Raw genomic sequence first — 17,119 nt, 5'->3', positions numbered from 1 at the left:
TTCCTGACTTTCTGGAACGAGATGCTCTGGCCCACCGTGTGATTTCTCTGTCCCAGCCCTGGAATTAGCCATTTCTCTCAGGAAACTTAGTTTCTCGTAGTGGAGAATGGCATGTAGAAATCAAGGTATGCTCAGGGATTTTGAGATGCTGTCAGTGATTTCCTGACTCTAAAGCCAAGAACAGAATGTTTCATAACTTACTGGCACTATTTCAACTATGCCCCTGCTGTGGGCTATGTGGGCTGCTTCCTCTCGCTCTGTAAAGAATGCATGGTGAACATCTTCATGGATATGTTTTTCCATGAATTGTTTTCCAAAGGGTTGGCCTAATTTGGTTTTATTTTTTAATCCTCACCCAAGAGTATCTTTTTATTGATTTTGAGAGAGAGGGAGAGAGACATTGATGTAGGAGAAACATTGATCCATTGCCTCTCATATGGGCCCGACTGGGGATGGAACCTGCAACTGAGGTATGTGCCCTGACCAGGAATTGAACCCACAACCTTTTGGTGTACAGGATGACGCTCCAACCAACTGATCCACCCAGCCAGGGCAAGGGTTGACTTAATTTGAGTACTACACTCAAACAGCGTTGGCATAGTATTATTTTAAAAATAACTGACACAAAAAGTATTTTGATTTAATTAGCATATATTTGAATATATGTTCTGTCTTATTCAAGAAACACTTAAGGGTTACCTGCTGTATACCAGGAATGATGGCAGGAATGGAAGATACAAAGTTATTTTTATTGTATAAGTCTTCAGAAATCCAACACCAAGGTGACTGTTTTAAGGGCTGTGCCAGTGAGGCCTTGATTGAAATGCAGGGGGTGATGTGGGGGCAAATGCCAAGACAATGGGTTGGCTCAGTCAGCTCAGGAAAGATGTGATGTGGGGTAGATGGGGTTCCCAGGTGTTGGGTGTGACAGTTGTGTCTTAGCGCCAAACCCTCACTTACATGTTCTGCTTTGTGGTGTGGAGTTGGCTTTGCCAACTGGTTCTGTTAGGATCTGCCAATAGGGGGTGCCAGAGGGAGCCTGCAAGGCCTTTGCTGTCTGTGGGTTTCCTTTCTGCTTGCTGTTCTGGTGAGCTCTGCCTGGCAATGGGTCTTCTCCCTGCCAACAGAGCCTTCCTGTAGCAGCAGCTGAATCCATTTGGCAGTTTTCCCAACACTAGGAGTATCAGCTTCACTGGGCCCTTCTAATCCGAGGTCCTCCCGCGTGCCAGCCAGCCCCAGCTCCCTCCTCAGAGTTCTGTGCGTCAGATCCCCTCCTCTCAGTGTCCAAGTGTTAACAGTTCCAACCTCTTCCCTTTGTTCCCTCAGCCCTAGTTATGGCAGCTGCTTCCGCCCGTCCCATGATATCCCAGGGTTTTCTTTTTACTCTTTCAACGTCCCAGTTAACAACTCTATGCCTAGTTCACAATTCTTTACATTGAATCCTCTCTGTTCAAATACCTGGTGAGACTATTGTGTCCTTATTGGAACCTGGCCAGCGGGCCCGTAGGAGCTGCAGAGCTGGCTGAGAGAACGCAGCCTTTCCCAGAGCGTTCTGGCTCCTCTTGCCAGGTGTTGAGTAGGAAGTGTCTAGCTGGGCTGAGGACTTGTTGACTGGAGAAATTCCAGCTAGATGCCTGGCAGCTGCATGTTCCAGGAAGTCAAGGGATCTCCTGGAGATGGGAATCCGTTCAAAATAGTTGGTCTTCATAAATCCACATAAATATTTTGTCCGTTTGAGGCATTAAAGGGCCACAGAACAACTTTCATTTCAACTCTATGCAACAAGCATTAGTGAGCACCTATCAGGGTCAGAACACGGGTGAACGCAGAAAACTGCACCCCTTCTGACTGAGCCACGTAGGGATATACAAAACGCACAACTCAAACATCCCCAGCGGCCTCAGTTCATTACCCACACCCAGCCACATCCGGCGTTACAACTTTTTGTGGACTCTCAGGTAACCCTCCCTTTCCGCCAGGTCACAATAACTCACAAGTTACAATCCTTCTAATGCCCATGTCCACAAGCAAACTTTAAGTCTTTTTTCCCCCCAAGTAAAATGCCTTATTTACTGCAGTCATTATGTATTTCTTTCCTTTTTTAAAAATTAAAAAAAAAAAATCCCCCTAACCGGTTTGGCTCAGTGGATAGAGCGTCGGCCTGCAGACTGAAAGGTCCCAGGTTTGATTCCGGTCAAGGGCATGTACCTTGGTTGCGGGCACTACCCAGTAGGAGGTGTGCAGGAGGCAGCTGATGGATATTTCTCTCGCATTGATGTTTCTAACTCTCTATCCCTCTCCCTTCCTCTCTGTAAAAAATCAATAAAATTTATACAAAAAAGATTTTTAAAAAAATCTCAATTACAGTTGACATACAATATTATATTAGTTCCAGGAGTACAACAGTGTTTAGACATTTTTGTTATGTATTTCTTAACCATGTAATATGTGTAAAACTGTGCTACTGTTTTTATTAGGTTCCTATCTTTTTTAATGTGTCACTGATGAAGTTTTGAGTGTTGTGTCCCTAACCCCATTCCCCCCCCCCCCGCCCCCCCATAAGCCTTGTGGTTTTGTTGCATAGTATTGTGATTTTCAGGAATGCATATGTTATAGAAGAGCTGACTAAGCCTAAGACAAAGAAAACAGCAAGGGAGATGACTGCAAAATGCTTCTGAAGCTAGAAAGTGGGACAAATTGTAACTAACTGTGAAATAATAGAAAACACATATATCGGTCTCTGCCCTTCGCTCCGGGCACGGGGCTCTTAAAAACCCTTGTAAATTCCTAAGTGGTAAGAGTGCTAGGAACATTTCTTGTCCTAATATTTGTCTTTGCCCCCGTGTCTGACACAGGGCCCCTAAAAACCCTTGTAAATTCCTAAGTGATAAAGAGCACTAGAATCATCTTTTGTTCTATTGAGGCAACTTTGGCTGTGTTCAAGAATAGGGGCTGGTTACCAGAAAGACCAAGTCATGATTAGAAACTTGAAATTTTTAGCCCCACCCTCCAACCTCAAGAGAGGAGAGAGGGGCTGGAAATGGACTTAATAATTGATCATACCTTTGTGACGAAGCCTCCATAAAATCCCAATAGTATGGGGTTCAGAGAGCTTCCAGGTTGGTGAACACATCCACAGTGGGAAGGTGATGTACCCCAACTCCACAGGGACAGAAGCTCCTGCACTGGGGACCTTCCCAACCTCACCGTATGTATCTCTTCATCTGGCTGTTCATCTGTGTCCTTTATCATATCCTTTGATAAACTGATAACCGTGTTTCCTGAATTCTATGAGTTGCTCTAGCAAATTAATAGAACCCAAGGAGGGGGTTGTGGGGACCTCAGATTTATGAATAACTGCTCAGAAGCACAGGTGACAGCTTGGACTCCCAGTGGAGTGGGGGACTGAGCCCTTAACCTGTGGGATCTGAGGTTATATCCAGGTAGACAGTGTCAGAATTGAGTTCAAGTATTGGATGCCTAGCTGGTGTCACAGAATTGCCTGGTGGAGAAATCCCGGAAATGTCAGAAGTGAGCATTCTGTGTGAGTAGTAAAGGAGACATGCGGAAAGAGAACTGTGGATTTTTAACACACTAACTTAGACCTAAGAAAGTTGACTATTAAGCCAGCTATGAGAAAGAAGGGAGCCACAGAGAGCTTCAGCAACCTGCACGGGTTCTCCTGAGCACATTGTTGAATAATGAGTCTCGGGTGTGTAGAGTGACGCTGGGGAAAGAATGACCGGGAGTTGTAAGCTGAACAATTTTCAGAGCTCATTCAAGTTACTACCAATGAGAGAGGGGAGTCCCCAGTGAGCACCTGGGGAATTCAGCAGAGACCCCAGAAGGGTGATGCCCTAGTGAATGGGCTAAATTAGTCCAGAGTAAAGACTACTCTAGACTCGCCTCACCAGAGCTTAATATTGGAGGACTATGCTACCAAATCCCAAGACTTACTATAAAACTGCAGTAATCAGGAGTGTGTAATATTGGTAAAGGATAAACATATAGATCAATGGAATGGTAGGATCCAGAGATAGACCCAACTGCAAAGAAAAGACCCAAAAGGCTGACAATGGGATTTCTTCAGGTGAACAGTTCAGCTGTCTCATGCTACAGTGAGTCCAGCATTGACATGCCTCATCTATGCTCATGAACTCCCAACCCAGTTTTAGTGTTACCTCTGGAAATGTGAGTAGTTAGCCAAGAACTTCCAACATGAAAACTGGAGCTCAGACAACAACAACAACAAAAGAATCTGGAGGAAGCAAAGACTAACTAGAGAGATTAAACTATTAAAAGAAAAAAACCCTCCCTTTTATTAATATTTTCAAAGAGAAGATATTTCAAAGAAATAATTCCAGAAAAATTTCCAGACTTGAAGGACATGAATTTGTACTTGGAAATGGCACACTAAATCCCCAACAGATACCATTAATTCATTCCACTGGGAATAGAAAAGATTACATGAACTTCTAGAGAGGAGAAAAAAGGTTTCATATAAAGGATCTAAAGTCAGAATGGACTCAGGCTTCTCAGCAGTAATATTGGCAGATAGAAGACAGTGCATACCTTCAAAATTTAGAGGGGAACCATTTTCCAACTCAGAATTCTACAGCTGTGCAAACTATCAATTGTTTTGAGAATAAAGACTATTCAGACATGCATTTTCTCAATATATTTGTATCACCTTTCTCAGAAGGCTGCTGCAGGCTATGCTCTGCCAAAACTAGTAAACTAAGAAAGAGGAAGAGATAGAATGCAGGAAACAGGGAGTACAGTGCAAAGGAGAAAAGAAGGGGGTTCCTTGGAAGAGGTAAAGGGAGATCCCAAGATGAAAGCAATGCAGCAGGTCTAGAGAGCACCCAGTCCAGGTGGGAAACTGGGAGAGAGCCTGGGAAAAATGGCCCCAGGTGATGAAACTGATAGAAATATTTGACATGTTTGACCATAGTGAGAGGTTTAGGCAAGTGAAGGAGGGTCTGGGATGATTTAGGGATCTATATCTATATCTATATCTATATCTATATCTATATCTATATCTATATCTATATCTATATCTATATTCATATCCATATCCATATATGTGATAATGATACAGATCATTATTAACTCTGGAAAAACCAAAAGTAAGAAAGTATATTACATAGTTCAAAGAATGAGTGAAGTATACTGCATGGCTCAGTTGTAAATACCAATTAAAGACATAGTTCCATCAGGAAGAAGGGAGATGAGAAATGTGGTGGCTGTGGGGTGGTTGTGAAAGAGGTGAATTATCACTTTCCAGAATGGGAAGTTAATATTAACACCTAAACCTGAAAAGACAAGAAAGAGTAGTATAAATATACCACTTAGAGATATGTATATACATTTAAAAAATAAAAGTTTAAAACTTGAATGACAGCCTTTTGGGAGCAGAAATCATGTATGCCTGAGAGCTGCTATTTTTCATCATAAGCTTGTGGTTTGTCTCTTTAAACTATGTGTATGAATAACTGATAAAAATCTATCTGTCTATCTATCTGTCACCTATCTATCTATCTATCTATCTATCTATCTATCTATCTATCTATCCATCCATCCATTTATATTTGGGGACCATTGTGAAAATGGTGGCTGAAGTGGAGAAGGCTGACTCCTTCCCCCTTTGTTCTGTTGATATGCTCAACCAATAGGATAAAAAGCTAATCAGCTAATGAGGGTAGATGTGAAAGTCTGGTGTCTGCTGGAGCCCAGAGTAGGCACATCAGAAGCTTTGAGTTCTTAGAAACCTGGGATCAAAGGCCTGGGGAAAGCTTGTTTGTCTAGGAAAGTCAAGGCTCCCTGAGACACTGAGGGAGTAGAGCCACTCCCTCAGGACAAGGAAAGGACTCAGCCTTGAACCTCTGTGAGGTCTGGAGAGAAGTTCCCTAAACTTACTGACAGTAGCTGCCCTACAAGGAACCCATCCTGTTTGCCTGAGATGGGTTCATACCTGGAGCAGCCAAAAAGCCCCAAGCTCTCCCCATTCTTCAGACAAGAGTCCTGCATGCCAGCCCATTTGCTGCCAGCCTGAAGGGAGAACACCAATTTGAACAATCAGAACAAGTGCCTCATACTGAGGAAAATTTCATGGAACAAATGAGATAGAAATTAAAAATAATGTACAACAAAAATACTTCTATGGTGATTCAACAATTTATTGCTAAGGAATGATCTATATATATAAAACCCTAATACGCAAGTAGACCGAATGATGGAACAACTGAACAACCAAACAACCAGTTGCTATGATGTGTGCTGATCACCAGGGCGTGCGCGCAGAACATGGCAGGCGTCGGCAGCAGGAGACAGAGCGCAGAACATGGCAGGCATCGGCTGCAGTGGAATGGTGGAGCAGGTGAGTGGGGGTGCCAGACTAAGTGGGGGCACCGGTCACTGTCATGGGGTGAGCCTCTGGTGGTTACTGAAAATTCTTTGCTCCTGCTTGCTGCGATCCCCTCCAGGCATTCGCATATGCTGCTGGGGCCCAGCACTGGCCCAATTGCTCAGTGCCATCAGTGGGTGCGAGCGGTGGCTGCCAGCCCCAATCACCCCTCAGGGCTTCTCCACCTTCCCCTGCTCCTGAGTGGTGATCGGGGCCCAGCAGCCGCCTCGCACACCCACTGCCGGCGATGGCTCCACTCTCACCCGCAGCCAGCACTGGAGCCACTGCTGGTGCTGGCCCCAATTGCTCTGCACTGTTAGTGGGTGCGAGCAGGGGCTGGTGCCATCTGTGAGTGGGGCTGCTTGCAGACAGGGGACCAGGGCCCACAGCAGGAGGGGCTCGGCGGGGGCGTGGAGGATGGGCCGAGTGCCCACCACAGCCTTGGTGCCCACAGTTCCTTTCAAGGTGCACGAATTTGTGCACTGGGCCCTTAGTCTTGGAATAAGAAAAGAGGTTTTGGCAATTAAAAAGTACTGAATTTAAAACTCAATAGAGGAAGTGAAAAGTAGAATAAATACTACTGGATGATAGAGAAAGTCATTCAGGAGATCAGATGGAGGAACTATCTTGCAACATGGAACAAATTACAAAGAAATGGAAATTATGAGTGAGAAGATAAGAGAATGCTAAAGCTAGGAGATCTTATATCTGAATAATATTTGTTTCAGAAGGCAGGAGAAAAGAACAAATAGAGGAGAACCAATAAAGAAATAAACAATAGAAGAAAACTTTTCTGAGCTAAAGAAAGACTTGAGCATTAACATAAAAAGGGTTCTTCAAATGCCTAGCAAGATTAATAATAAAAACAAGATACACACCTAGTCATCTTTTGGTGAAATTTCAGAACTTCAAAAAAAAAAAAAAAAGTAAAAATCCTAAAAACTTCCAGACATAAAACAATCAACAACAAAAACAGTTTACCTGAAAGGGAAAGAGAATCAGACAGGCACTGGAGATCTCATTTGCAATGTGGAAAGCCCTATGATCATTAAATGATCCCAACAGCTTCCAGGGGAAAGAACTCAGATCCAAGAATCTTGGCCAAAGGTTATTAAGTGTAAGAGTAGAAGACAGAAATTTTCAGATCTCTAAGGATCTATGTACCATTTTTCAGTAAATTATTCAAGAGTTAGTTTTAGATAAATAAAATTAAATTTGAAAAAAACCCACACATCTCAAGATAGGGGAAGACAAAGAGCATATGAAACAGTGGAGAGCAATAGATCTAGTAAAATTTATAGTAAATAAATGGATGATGATAAACTAATTTTTACACTATGTTCTACATTAGAAAGGATTTTTGAAATAGAAGGCAAGGGGGAAATCCTTAGTAATAGGTTGAAATTAAAAGTACAGATTATTTCAATCAAACTAGGATATGGGATGAAGAGGCTGATGTGGTTGAGAGGAAAGAGGTGATGAGCATGAGGGAATAAAAAGTGCTATAGGATTGTGCTGAGTTAAAGGGAGCCATATAACTATATAATTTTGGTATGTTGGTAGCGAATTATCAAATAGAAATAGAATATGAATTTAATTATAAACAGAAATATGAATTTCAATATCTCTATCATCCAGCAGTATTTATTCTACTTTTCACTTCCTCTATTGAGTTTTAAATTTAGTAAATGTTAGTGAACTTGAGATGGATAGAAAAACTTCTAAATACCAGGAAGGGAAACATTTAATTTAAAACAGAAAAAAACTGGAAGGATACCCATAATAGTAGAGACCTATGGGGTCAGGTAAGGAAGGTGGGATTTAGAGAAGTGAAAGGAGAACTTTCATTTTTTCCCCTTCTTTGTTCTTCTCTAAGTTTTGAATTCTTTTAAACAATTAGGATGCATTGATTCATTGCCTTATAATTATAGACAATAAAGTAAGAAACACTGAAAAGTCACCACTCTTCAAAGATGCAAAGGTGATGCCATTGGCAATGTCTTTGGAGAAACTCCTTTCTTTCCCTGCACACACCCTCCGCCCCCCCCCCCCCCCCCCCCCCCAGTAATGAGTAATGATTATTACTGGAGAAAAGGGCTGGAGAAAAGTATGTGGCTAACTTCTGACACGACTTTTATGTTCAAAGTAAAAGCTAAAGAATTATGCCATAAATGAAGATGTCTATCTGTGTACTTACAAGTTCCCCTTTATTGAGAAGAGGTGTTCTGACATGCCCTATGGGGGATGCACTGTTCTCAACTTTAGAAAATTGGACTCTGTGATGGGCCTAGAAGCCACCAGCGCAGTGGCATGGCCTAGTAGATCTTCTTAACCTAGGAGTTAAGGCACCTCATTTTAGTTTTGTCCCTGCCGTTTGTATGGGCTACATCAGTGGTTCGCAACCTTCGTAACGCCGCGATCCTTAATACAGTTCCTCATGTGGTGGTGACCCCCAACCATAAAATTATTTTCGTTGCTACTTCATATTTGTAATTTTGCTACTGTTATGAATCGTAATGTGAATATCTGATATGCAGGATGTATTTTCATTGTTACAAATTGAACATAATTAAAGCATAGTGATTAATCACAAAAACAATATGTAATTATATATGTGTTTTCTGATGGTCTTAGGTGACCCCTGTGAAAGGGTCGTTCGACCCCCAAAGGGGTCGCGACCCACAGGTTGAGAACCACTGGGCTACATGCTTTTGTGCAAGTCATCTAACCTCTCTGAAGCTGACTTCTCACCACAGAAATACTGTGATCCTGCTCTTAATCAACATTCCCTAAATGCTTATTTTATGGAGAATGAATAAATAAATGAATGAAGTAACTTGTCTGAGGTGACCCTTAGTGGAAGCCTACAAGTATCTAGCTTAACACACAGTGAAGATGGGTCCCTCCTACCTCCCTTCCCCCCACCCCTCAGCACTCTGCACACCTCCTGGAGGATGCGCTCCTGGTTCTCCACGGAGCACAGGACCAGGGTGCAGACCACTGCGTCCACGGAGCCATCGGCCACCGGGTGCGTGTTCTCCCCGGCGGCCACCACGAAGCGCTCAAACTGCACGTGTCGGTTCTCAGCGATGCTCTTGATCAAGAACTTCTCAAAGTTGGGGTTGGGGTCTACACAGGTCACCCTGCATCCGGGCGGATAGAACCTGAAGTTGGCCCCGGTGCCACAGCCCAGCTCCAGCAGGCAGAGCTCCCCCGACGGGCTCCCGTGCTCCTGCAGGCTGCTGAAGAGCTCCCGCTTCTGGCTCGCCATCTGCTTGTGGTACATTGAGATGAACCTCAACCAGAAGTAGGGGAAGTATTTGTTTGCATATCCCGTTCCACAAGCCCAGAAAGTTCAGCAGGTACATGGGGAATGCCAGGATGCGGACGGCCAGAAAGAGAAGGTGGGTGAGGACTGCCAGTGTGCAGGAAATAGAGCCCAGAACACAGGGATGGGGGACTGGGAGAGGGATGCGGGTGGTAATGTACGATTCTGTAGACCTCCTAGGAGTGCAGTCATCAGGTGAGGGATGAGCTGGGGGAAGTGAGAGCTCGACTCCCAGTCTCCTTGGGCTCTTACCAGCAAGGAGAAGACAGGACGCCATGAGCATGCTCCAGCAGTCACCTGCCACAGCAATAACTTCAACACCAGAAACAGCTCCCATTTACTGAGCCTCCAAGTATATTTTATAACATTGTCTTCTTCAATACTTAAAAGAACCCATGGGATAGACACTATTAATTCCCTGTTTTACAGAAGGAGAAACTGAGTCCCACAGAGGTTAGCTACAAGATTGTGCAGGGGGAAGTGGCAGTCTAAGTAGAATCGGAGTCCACACCTTCATCCGGGTGCTGCAGGGTGTCCCGGGGATGGCTGATCTGTTAGGGAGAGTTACTATCATGCATGCAGGGTGTAGGGATAGGTCAGAACTGCCCCACAACATGTCTTTATCTATGAGAAATAGCCATTCTAATTGAGTCTGTAGAACCTTCTCTGGCTAACTAGCCTTCTTGCCCACCTTTGAATAGCCTTGTCCATCCTTGGTTCCTTCTTGCTGTCAACGTAGAGGCCTTTCTCCTCTGCAACAAGCTGGCCTCACCTGGACTCTTAAACTCACCCTCCAACCCTCCTCCCTGCTCCATAAGTTAGCCCCCCGCTCATATTTAACATCTCTCCCTATGGTCTAGCCCCCTTTCCACTGCCAAGCCACATGCTCAAATCTATTTATGCTACAATAACTTTTTCCTTTAGCTTGCTTTCCATTCAAGTTAACTTCTCATCTCATTTTCCTTTACTGTCAAACTTCATGAGAAATTGTAGTTGGCACTCCATGTTTCCATGTCCTCACCCCATTGAAACCTCAGCCTGCTGATGACTGGTTTATACTCCCACAGCTCCAATGATAGTGCATGCAGACAAATGAGAAGGCGGCCAGAGGGAGGGGAGCAAGACAGGGTGACAGAGGACTAGAAAGTGGTGACCAATCAGCGGAATGGAATGCTGCATCTGAGGAGCCCAGAGAGGCTGGTGACCAGGACACAGGTGGAGAGAGCCAATCCTCAGAGCCCGAGGGAGGGGGAAGGAGAGGGTGGGAGGTAAGTTTGGGTGGGGGAAGGAAAGTAAGGGAGTTTTTGCCTTGATTTTCTCAGTGAGAAAGAATGCGCTGATACTTTAATTTTTTTTAGTTTATTTATTTTTTGCTCTGAACCTTTTGAGAGTGCAGGTGCAGGGTATAGGGTGGCATAGAGAGTAGAGAGGCTTTACAGTAGCAACCAGGACAGCTGGGAGAGGTTGCTGAGCAAAGGCAGAGGGAAGTGCCCAGTCGCAAAGAGGGTGCAGCGGAGCCTGAGGATCTGATTTGGTGGTGGCACCAGATCTGCAGGAGACGGTTTTCTTTGCCCATGCTCTGCAGGTTAGCGCTCGCAGAGAAATTCAGTGTTTAGGCTGAATAGGCCTGGGGGTTTTTCCTCTTGGAGGAGACTGAAGGCTGCGGGGTCAGAGAGGGAGGGTCCAAGCTGGGAAGAAAGTCTGAAGGAAGGTGGTTGGCGGGGAGAAATGTCACAGTCGGGATAAGGACTGAGGCTGCTGTGTGGCTGAGGAACACGTTTGCTGAGACTGAGAGCTACGAACAGCCCTGTGTGTGAAAGGCTTCAGAGTAAAGCCGTGTAGGGTCTAGAGCAGCGGTTCTCAACCTTCCCAATGCCGCGGCCCTTTAATACAGTTCCTCATGCTGTGGTGACCCGCAATTTCATTGTTACAAATTGAACATGATTAAAGCATAGTGATCAATCACAAAACAATATGTAATTATATAAAGGTGTTTTCTGATGGTCTTAGGCGACCCCTGTGAAAGGGTTGTTCGACCCCCAAAGGGGTCGCGACCCACAGGTTGAGAACCGCTGGTCTAGAGTGTGGCAATGGGCAGAGAAAAGAGAAAAGGATGGAAGTGAAAGTCAGCAGAATTGCAGAGCTAAGGAACGATCAGGCTAAGATGCCGGGAGGTCATCCACATGGAGGATGAGGGTGCCGGTTGGGGAGGAGCAGCAGGAACCAGGGGCCAGCATCCCTGCTGAGGGTGAGGGCGTGGCAGGAGGTCAGGAAGTGACTGTGAGCTCAGCAGGGACCAGCTACAGAAGAGGAGGTAGATGTGGGATAAGTGGATGGCATGAACTTTGTAGGACTTTAAAAAAGTTACAGTGACTTATGCAATCAGTATATAAAGGTAAAAACACTATCACTATGTAAGGGATTTTATTCTTTTCAATGAATAGCATTCCTCTGAATGTATGCAGCTCAATAGATTTAATCACTTCCCATAGAAGGGCATTTATGTTGTTTCTGTTTCTCACTGATATAAAATAATGGCAGCAGAGACCACATGTGCATGTGCACTTTTGATGAGAACATCTATAGGATAAGTCCCTGGCAGTGGAAATGTGGAAGGCCCCCTGCCAGGGAAGGCGCTGGCTTTTTTTTAAATTCATGTCAACTGAACCCATGATGAAGGCAGAGCCTTATCTTGGGGGCATATCTAACCAAGAGGTGGGAATGCCTCATTGACCTTCAAAGCCAGGTGCCGGGAAATGGGTTCTTACCTAAATCTAGTCAAGCACCAGGGATTCGGACCCACCCGGAGGTGTCTATTTACGAGGAAGCCACAAGAATGCACACATTCCCCCTTCTATTTACCCTTAGTAAAACTTCCCGGTATTTGGCTATAAATAAAAGTTGCTGCGATGGCTCTGGGTCCTGTTCATCTATCAGAGAGCAGACGCCACACTGGGTCCCAGCTTCCCTCTATTTCTGTCTCAGTCTTTTTTTTTTTTTTAAAAAAATCTATATTTTATTGATTTTTTATAGAGAGGAAGGGAGAGGGATAGAGAGTTAGAAACATCGATGAGAGAGAAACATTGATCAGCTGCCTCCTGCACACCTCCCACTGGGGATGTGCCCGCAACCAAGGTACATGCCCTTGACAGGAATCGAACCTGGGGCCCTTCAGTCCCCAGGCCGACGCTCTATCCAATGAGCCAAACCGGCTAGGGCCTCAGTCTTGTTTTACTCATTTTTCCTTAAAACCTCATCGAGTTCTATTCAAGATTTCATCAACCCCTGCGTTCTTTCTCTCTGCACTGGTCACAAGAAGAGAGAATGCCATTCCCCCCATATCTGACGCCACGAACAGGGATCCCCATAGGAAATACTTGGTTAAGGACAAGTGTATTCGCCCTGGCTGGTGTGGCTCAGTTGGTTGGAGTGTCATCCGAACACTAAAAGGTGGTGGGTTTGATCCCCAGTCAAGGGTGCATGTTTCTCTTTCTCTCCTGTCCTCTCTCTAAACAAAACAAAACAAAACAAAACAAAACACACACGTGCATCCATTTTGTTTAGATAAGAACAAATGTCTTCAATTTTGACAGAGGATGAGCCAGTCGATGACCCCATGAACAAAGGACAAAACTCTCTGTCACCCACATTCTAACCTCTGTGGGACTCAGTTTCTTCTTCTGTAAAATGGGGAAGAAATAGTGTCTATCCCATGGGTTCTATGCCATAGGGTTAGTGTGAGAATTTTTTTTTTTTTTTTTTTTTTTTTTTTTTAAAATATATTTTATTGATTTTTTTACAGAGAGGAAGGGAGAGGGATAGAGAGCTAGAAACATCGATGAGAGAGAAACATTGGTCAGCTGCCTCCTGCACACCCCCTACTGAGGATGTGCCCGCAACCAATGTACATGCCCTTGACTGGAATCGAACCTGGAACCCTTGACTCCGCAGGCCGACGCTCTATCCACTGAGCCAAACCAGTCAGGGCAAGTGTGAGAATTAAATGTGTGAAGAGATGCAAAGTGCTTAAAACACTGCCAAACACATGTAAAGTAAGCACTATGTAACCAGTAGCTCATATTCTTTTTTTTAAAATTTAAATCTTATTTTCAACTACAGTTTACAGTCAACATTATTTTATATTAGTTTCAAGTGTGTATCATAGTGGTTAGACAATCATATACTTTACAAAGTGTTCCTCCAATATTTCCAGTACCCAGTTGGCACCATACATAGTTATTACAATACTAGAGACCCAGTGCACAAATTCGTGCATGGGTGGGGTCTAGCCAGCCTGGCCCCAATCGGCGGATCGGGTCTGGGCCTGTTGGGAGGAGGAGATGGTGGGAGGTTGGCTGCCGGCCATCCCCCTCATTGGGCAGTTTGGCTGGCTGCAGTGGGCATCATAGCAACAGTCATTCCGGTCATTCCGGCATTCTGGTTGCTGGTTTTTTATATATACTAGTATAGATTGTTGACTATATTTCCTATGCTGTACTTTACATCCCTGTAACTATTTTGTAACTACCAATTTGTACTTCTTAATTACTTCACCTTTTTCACCCAGTCCCCCAAGCTCCCTCCCCTCTGGCAACTAGTCTGTTCTTTCTATCTATGAGTCTGTTTCTATTTTGTTCATTTGTTAATATTGCTATTTAGATTACAGGTATAACTGGAATCATATGGTATTTGTCTTTCTTTGACTGATTTATTTCACTTAGCAGCCAGGTCTACCCATGCTATCACAAATGGTCAGATTCATTCTTTTTTGTGTGGCTGAGTAATATTCCTTTGTATATATCTATCACAATTGTTTTATCCACTAGTCTATTGAGGGGCACTTGAGTTGCTTCCATATCTTGACAATAGCTCATATTCTTCATGCCTGTTGTTCACTTTTCTGTTGCAGTTGTTTATCTTTTTCTTTTTTAAATTTATTTTTTACAATATACAAAATAAATTTATTACCAGATTGTAGATCAAAATAATTAGCCATTTATATGCAATAAACATTAACATTTCAAGAAAAAAGATTTTAAATATAATAATACTAGTGGCCCAGTGCATGAAATCACATTAATAGGCTGTCTGCCGCTTCTGCAGGAGCCGGCGGGAGCCACAGCGGGCCTGAAGGAGCCAGTGGAAGTGCTGCTTCCATTAGAGGCCGGAGGGAGCTGCCACTGCCACCCGCAGGAGCCGGGGGGTGGGGGGAGAGACCGAGAGGCACTCCATGCATTTCCTGGTGATCGGTCACACATACAGCCCCGCCCACCTGCATATGCCTCGCTGCGCACGAAGTGTCCTGCTAATTGGTCCTTACACATGAGGGCATGACTACCGTTTGCATATTGGCCTTTTATTATATAGGATTGTCATTTTCTTATGGATTCATCTATTTAGGAAAGTAGCTTGTTGGCTGACATATATGTTGCTTCCTTGTCTTTCATTATTTGACTTTTTTAAAAAAAGTAGTACATTCCATGAAGAAATGTTGAATGACTCTTGTCAAACAAGCTCAAAAGAGTCAGACTTTGGCTAGAAATAAATGACAAAGATTTATTCCAGGGTCTTAAGGTTTGAAAATTGTAAACACAATTAGGCAATTCCCAAAATTTTCCAAAGGAGAAAGAAAAATGTGAGAGTTTGTATAATAAATAGCACATATTTGAAAAAAAAGTCAATCCTGCATCATGAGCCTATGGATTGGCTAAGGATGGCCATCTTCCAGATGTCCGGTGGTCTGCATAATGGGTGTCAGGTGGTCTGGATAATGAAATATTCTTTCTTTAACATGACACGTGGTTCTCTATAAGAGATGTATGTATCTACAGCACACGGACATTCTTGAGGTTCTTCAGAGGTTTATCTATAAAATTTAGGTATATCCAGGCACTGGCACACCACTGAAAAGTCAAAAGTTTAAGTTTCACGCTAGTTAAAGCAAGATTAGAATAATTTCTTCATGCCTAAACCTATTTGATTTTAATAATTTAGCAGCTTGACCATAGCAACTCCATTTTATTTCTTCCTTCTTCTCCTCCTCAGGTTTTTGTTATGATTACAAGTATTTGAATTCCAAGATAATAAAAACAAATCATGCCTTTTTTTTTCTTTAGAAACCAGAGGCTGTATATTAGGGGATGGACAATGAGCAATAGTTCTGAACGTGCAGGAGGGAGCCAAAAAGAATGTCTTCGCTCCTCTCCAGGGAACAGTAGCCAGTTCTGCCTGTGAGGACTGTGGGACCCCAGGTCCAGGCAGGTTTAGAGAAGCCAAGCCGGGCTGAGGACCTGGGGGTTGCTTGTTTGTTCATAGCTGGGTCCAGGGGGTTCTGGGAAAGCCAGCTGGGGAGGAAGTGAGTGTGTGCTTGGTGTGTGTGAGTGACAGAACATTACAGAGGTGGGAGTGAGTCTTTGGGGAAGGCCAAAGGCTTTGTGGGATTAACTGGGCTCTGGATTCTGCAGGGAATCTTCAAGCTGGTCTCTGTGAGGCCGGTGGGAGCCTGAGTCTAGATGAACCATTGGGCTGCGCACTCTTACAGAGCAGGAATCGGTCCTCGGCCTCTGAGTTAATAGCTGCTTGTGAAGCCCTCCAGAGGGTGTTTATGTGTGCATCCTGGCACTGTGTGGGCTCATGATGCTGGCCAGCCCGTGAGCATACAGACAGGAGGAGGAAGGCAAAGCCTGGAGCACCAGGAATGCTTCAGGGAGGGGATGGAGGCGGACACGGGGCAGGCCCTGGAATGGGGAAGTGCTGCTCTAGGGGAGGCTGAGCCTGGGCCAGGAAAGGGCTGGGTCTGAGGTGAAAACCTGGCCAGCTCATTGGGAGGGGCTAGAGGTGGGCTAAAGGTGACAACAGGCTCTCAGTGGTCTTTTCCAAAGGAGCCGGCGATGTTGAAACATCCATGAAGATGGAAACAGTTGCTGTTTCCCTGAGGGCAGAGCTCCCCTCTACCCCCTCAAAGCTGGGTCTGGAGAACAGGGCAGTGGAGAGGGTGTGGCCTGTGTGGCAGGAGGCTACTGGGAAAGCAGGCGGGTGCTTAGCTGTCTCTGTGTCCCTTGTTCCCTGTTCTAACCCAATGTTTATCCTTCTCTAGGGCTGGGTTTGAAACTCCTGGGAACCTTTAAACCAGTGGTTCTCAACCTTCCTCATGCCGCGACCCTTTAATACAGTTCCTCATGTTGTGGTGACCCCCAATTTCATTGTTACAAATTGAACATAATTAAAGCATAGTGATTAATCACAAAAACAATATGTAATTACATATGTGTTTTCCGATGGTCTCAGGCGACCCCCAAACGGGTCGGGAACCACAGGTTAAGAACCACTGTTTTAAACAGGAAGATGGCAGGGTCGGGGGATGGGAGGAGAGTCTGAATGCAGAT

At 44.5% G+C, this 17,119-nt stretch overlaps 1 pseudogene; it reads right to left on the bottom strand.

Annotated features, from left to right (window-relative positions):
- Positions 1-7,383: 7,383 nt before the first annotated feature.
- Positions 7,384-10,011, bottom strand: LOC118650671 (annotated as a pseudogene).
- Positions 10,012-17,119: the final 7,108 nt, after the last annotated feature.

The sequence above is a fragment of the Myotis myotis genome, unplaced genomic scaffold, assembly GCF_014108235.1.
Source record: "Myotis myotis isolate mMyoMyo1 unplaced genomic scaffold, mMyoMyo1.p scaffold_m19_p_3, whole genome shotgun sequence".
Taxonomy (NCBI): domain Eukaryota; kingdom Metazoa; phylum Chordata; class Mammalia; order Chiroptera; family Vespertilionidae; genus Myotis; species Myotis myotis.
The sequence above is the reverse complement of the archived record's forward strand: the minus strand, read 5'-3'. Positions and strand labels throughout refer to the sequence as shown.